The sequence below is a fragment of the Apium graveolens genome, chromosome 2, assembly GCF_009905375.1.
Source record: "Apium graveolens cultivar Ventura chromosome 2, ASM990537v1, whole genome shotgun sequence".
Classification (NCBI taxonomy): Eukaryota; Viridiplantae; Streptophyta; class Magnoliopsida; order Apiales; family Apiaceae; genus Apium; species Apium graveolens.
Genome location: NC_133648.1, coordinates 12,048,880 through 12,054,581, shown reverse-complemented (window position 1 = coordinate 12,054,581; position 5,702 = coordinate 12,048,880).

The following is a 5,702-nucleotide window of genomic DNA, read 5'->3' as shown; positions in this document are numbered from 1 at the left end:
ATTGAATTCCACAGCCCTGTACCCTAGAAAGGTAGTTATAATTTGAGCAGTGTTGGGCTTCATTTCAACTATATCACCCTTGTGATCTCTGTAATTTGGAACATATGTGCTGTCAGACTTAACAGAATAAAGTCTTTTCTGTCTCTGAATCTGATCCTTCAAATAGTTTGCAGCAGTTCCTGTTATTCTGTCATCCACTTGAAGTAAGAATAGTACATGCTCCAATTCTTCAAAATACTTCAATGGAATGGTATTTTGCCTTATATGATAAACCCTACCATCTGTCATGAAGTACAACAAGATGTATTCTTTCAAGTAGGTATGGTAAACCATTTGTACAGATTCCAGTTGATTCAATCTCTCAGGAGTTGCTCCAATACCTGGTTCACTCAAGGAAGTTGGATCATTGGTAGTGTTATGTATTCTTCTTTCATCAGCACTTCCCAATCCAGTTTTATCTCTTGCTTCCTTTCCAGTAACTACTCTAGCTTCAAAACCACTTGCAGTAGTCTTCAAAGGTTGAGTCTGTTTTGCTTTAGTGAATCCTGGTAGGAGTGTCTTTGGTCTATCTTCTGATATCATGTTAACTTGAGCTATGTCAGAGGTTACTTGCTTCTTCGAAATATCAGAACTTACTTTCTCTTGACTCTGAACAACTTGAGCCATGTCAGAGGTTGTCTTAAAAACTTTTCTTGAAGTCAGAGCAAGATCATCCTTTTCATCAGTGATTTCTTCATTCTCAGGAGGCACATAAACCTTGATAGGTTCACCAACCTTTTCTTTACCCTTGGATCTTGGATCTATCTGCAATTGTGATTTAACCAATGTTGCTTCAGCATTTGTCCTTTCTTTTATCACAATGCCTTTTAGTTTTGGAAGTGTCTTTTTACCAGAAGCTTCAGATTTTGATGTGACTTTCTCTGATTTAAGTCTGGCTTCTTCTTCCATTAAACTCTCCTAGTCCATTCCTGGATTTTCCTGAAGAAATAATTGTCTTGACATTTCTTCATCAAGATCTAAAAGTTCATCAGAACTTATCCTTTTACCAGTAGCAGAACTAATTATTTTCCCAGTATCAGAACTTGTTCTGTGACTTATGATTTCAGCTTTTCTTGATGAGAAACCTCTACCTTGACTATGACCTCTACCCATTACAGGGTTTCCTTGATCATCCTTTTCATCATCCTTTGCTTTCAGTGTCTTGTCAGTCTTGCATTTGGACTTAATTACTTTCTCCCCCTTTTTGGCATCAGCAGGTAGTAGAAGAGAGACAAGCAATTCCACTGAGGCTTGGATTTCAGTAAGTTGTGATTGCTGAAAAGCTTGATTTTTCAGAATATTATCAATCTGAGCTTGTTGTTTCTCTTGAGTCTTCTCAATATAAGCAATCCTGTCAAAGGTAGGTTGGAAGAACTTTTTCTTATCAATCTTTTGAACTTGTTCCTGTTTGATGAATTCTTCCTGAATCTTGTGTAGCTCTGCATGAGTAGTTGAATGGAGACCTTGAAGATGTTTAGTACTCAATGCAGTGACTCTAAGTTGGGTTTTGAAATCATCAGAATTGAACATTTCATCAGCTTTTTTTAAGTGCTCAGCAAGATGCATTGCATTTGGAACACAGATAACTGAGTTTCATTCCTTAGTCCACTCATGTCCTGCAGGAGTTTCACTCCAAGACTTTGGTGATTCTCTGGTAACAAACTTCTTAACAAGTTCAGACTTAAGAATAGTTTGTTGAGGAGCATGTCCTGAAGGACCTGCTTCATCAGCATCTGCAGTTGGAGCAGCATCACCAGTATCTCCAGCATTTGCAGCAGCAGAACTTACAGAATCAGTATCCTCTGATAAAACAACAGTGTGAGTAGCAATGGAGGCTTCAGCATCCTCTAATTGCTGATCTGGTTCTAAGTTCTGATCAACAGCCATATCCTGATGCTCACCTAAAGTCTGATCATCAGCATCTTGATGTAGAGTAGGTGTTGTAGATAACTCTGGAGTTTGAACAGCATCAGTAACAGGTGTTATTGAAGGATTAGTTGCTGTTGGAGCTTCTAAGAGAATTACGTCAGGCACAACCAAGGTCTGGATATCAATATCAGCACTTGTGCCTGGATCAACAGGAGATACAGATTTTTGAACAGGAGACATAGATGATGTGGTGGCCTTTTCAGTAACAGCTTCCTGAATTGGAGTTGATGGAGAAGTAGAGACTGGAGCAGATTCCTTTTCTTGTGAGATCAGAGATTCCTGATCCCCTTCCTTAGCTGCTTCTTCTTCATCATCTGAAACTGGCCTTTTTGCCCTCTGTTTCTTGTATCTCTTTGTAGGTATGGATTCCTTGGGAGTTTCAGGAATAGTCATTCTTCTAAGCCTCTTGAGAAGCCTAGATCCCCCAATTCCAGAATCCTTCTGAGAAGTCTCTTTCTCAGCTTCACGTACAACAGGTTCTGAAGAAGGAACCTCTTCCTCAGTATCAGATTCATCTCTCAAAGCAATATTCCTTCTCTTTTGAGGTGTTTAAGGAACATTCTTTGTCCTCTTAGGTTTGGAAGATGAAGGCTTCATAGTAGGTACTGAGGGATGAGGTTCTGATGGTTGAACATCAGTATAAAGTGTAGTGTACTTAACAGGGTCATAGGTGATTAAGGCTTGTTTGACAGATAAAGGTATTAAGAGGGGTCTTAACACAGCCTTCTTATTATCAGTAGATAATAAATCAGTGAAAGCTCTTTTAGCTATTCTGAAGGATGGAATTAAATCACCAAAACTTTGGGGCTGATTACAATAGAACCTATGAATAAGTTGACAAAATCTGGAAAAATATACAATATTTCGATCTTCTGTCATCCTATCCCCAATAAAACCTAAGACAACACTTGCATAATCAAAATCAGTTTGATTTATAAGTGCATACCCGATTTGTTGGCTGAATATGGGAATTGCATCGAAATTTGAGCATTTGTTGGCAAAAGCCTTGGTAATGCAGTCAAAGAAGAAACTCCATTCCCTCCTTATGAGAGATATCTTCAACTTGCCAAGCTTTGCCAATGTTCCCTCATATCCTAGACTGGCCATCATGTTCTGAAGAACTGGTTCGTCAACAGTAGAATAAACACAGTTCTCAGATAGCTGCAGTGCTTGTCGAACCGTAGACAAAGTCACAACATACTCATTTTCCCCTGATGAAAAGATAATACTCGGGGACCCTTGAGCACCACCATCATCATATACTCCACTTCTCCAGAACTCCAGTACTTGAACTCCAGAGACTGATTCAGGCTCAGTTAGAGCGTACCCAATATCAGAACTAGTGAGAAAATCCTGAATGAAATGAAGTTCAGAGGGTGCCTCTGACGTGTGAAGTATAGCAGAGAAGTTATTAGGAACAAACTTTGCTCCATTGAAGATTATGTCCTTGGGTGCCATTAAAATTTTAGAGAAATGCGGTTGCCTGTATTGTGTTTGAGAAAATGTCTATATGAAAAATCGTCAGTAGATGAGAAAGGAGAAAAGTAAAGAGAGAGAGATAAAAGAGAAAAGTAAATAAAAGATTTGACAATCTTTTCTCTCTGTTACTTATACACAAAAAGTAACCGTTGGGACACCTGGCAGACATGCATTTAAAAGTAGTGGAGCATACCTTGACAACTGTCATACATAGATAAGGCAAGAAATAATGGGCACAGTAAATAAGCAATAATTACCACCCACTTGCAGTTTTTCAAGGAAAAACCGTTCCACTTACCCAGATATTCCATTAATCAAGGTGAGTCAGTTTTAATGCAAAATTGAAACTGTTCCCACTTATTCAAATTATTTTTCACTGCAACATTAATATTCTGAAAATAAATCAAGTGAAAATGACCAAGATAAATCAGATGAGTAAGTACTGATAAAGGAAAATCAGAACTTAAATTAAAACAGAATTTATATGGTCATCAGAATATCAATCAGGATTTATCAATGCATTACAAAATAACTTAGAGACAAAATCTTGAAACAAAAACAAATTTCATTAATATATCAAGTGAATACATTCATGAAATTGAAATTACATCAGTACTTGTACAAGATTTCCCTAAGCTGCTAAACCTAACATCAACAGCCTTAGTCCTAGCTCAAGAAGCAGGGCAAGGCTGACGATGAAGAAAAACAGGAAGAAGAAAATAAATCATTTCTTCTTCCTACTCTCGACAAACAGAATGGCGAGTCGAATGATTCGCTCTTGCTGGCGGAGAGCTTCTAGCCTTTCCTCCTCCAATCGCTCCAGATGGCGATGGTAATCCAGATAGAAGAACAGGAGGTGGGTGAGTACCTCCTGTGGGACAGAGTCCCATATCTCATCAGGAATGGCAGTGACGTGCCATTCCTGCTGCCAATCGGCACAGCTTACCTCCATATTGAAGTTTTCGTAGTTCAAAAATATGTTGTATCTGACCATGGTGTTTTTGATAGAAAAAGTATGAAGGTAAGTTTGTGAGAAAAGATTTGATGAGAAGGCTGATGTGAAGTGGTTGTTTATATAGGCAGGAGAATGCCAAGAGACGCAAAGAAATTTAATGTTGACAATTCTACCTCGTCTCCCCAGACTTGGAAAAAGAAAAACATTCATTGGAAAGAGAAAACATGGTTTAATGCGCACAAGAAGCAAGTAAAAGTTGGCTGTTCAAGTGCGAATACCATTAACCTTAACCATAGTGACTATTAATCTTCCACTTCAACATATTCAAGTTTGAACCGAGACTGTTATCAAATTTTATCCACAGATAAGTCAAGTGAAGAATTAGACTGTAATATCAGAATTTAGACTTATATCAGAACTTAACAGTCATCAGAACATAATTTCTTAACTCGAAAAAGGAATGCCTATCTTAGTAAGTCCTCATACAAGTTCTGAGTTATATTCTTCATAACTTAATCATCAGAACATGCAACCAGAACTTGTCCTCAGAATTTGTGCATTGTGACACAATGACTGTTCCTCTTAAATAACATAGATCACCACAGTAATTTTCTTCATTCATATGGAGTGATTAGTGTGTGCATTAAGCTAAATGTCAGACAAAGAGTAAAGTCTGATTCACTTCAGTACATCTTAAAAATAAGGCATAACTAAAACTTTGCTAAAAAGCTGTCATTATTCTGAAACCTACTGTTGAATGAGTTCATGCTTGAGTCAACCTCAACTATTTTGTGCTAATTTTGTGCATCTTTTTAAATTCCATTTCACAGTGGCTTCTCAGTGTAAGTGAGTCACGACTGCTTATCAGAATTTATGCTATTATCAGAGTATTTCTCCAGTAATCATAGAGTGTGAAAAGTCACCAAGAAAATATTTTGCTTTTCTAATGCATATTTACTTAATACCAGCAATGCACTTGGGTCGTCCCTTCCACATTTTTACTCTAGATCTCAAAGGAGTACCTGATTTTATTCTTTGATCCTTTTGCTTTTTCTTTTGAAAAGTGAGGTTTATCAACACTTAGTGCATTCAGCAGATTTACTAGTATCAGAACTTAACAGATGAGTAGCATTATTGTAGTTTGTGACTTAGTAATAAGATAGACAAAGTAAACTCAACTAAACTCAATTATCAGAATTTCCTTGTGTGATTAGATGTCCACAGAAATAATTACTTCTTACATGGGATCCCTTGTTTATTGAAGACTATTGGGTCAGCATCTAGCACAGTTATACTCATA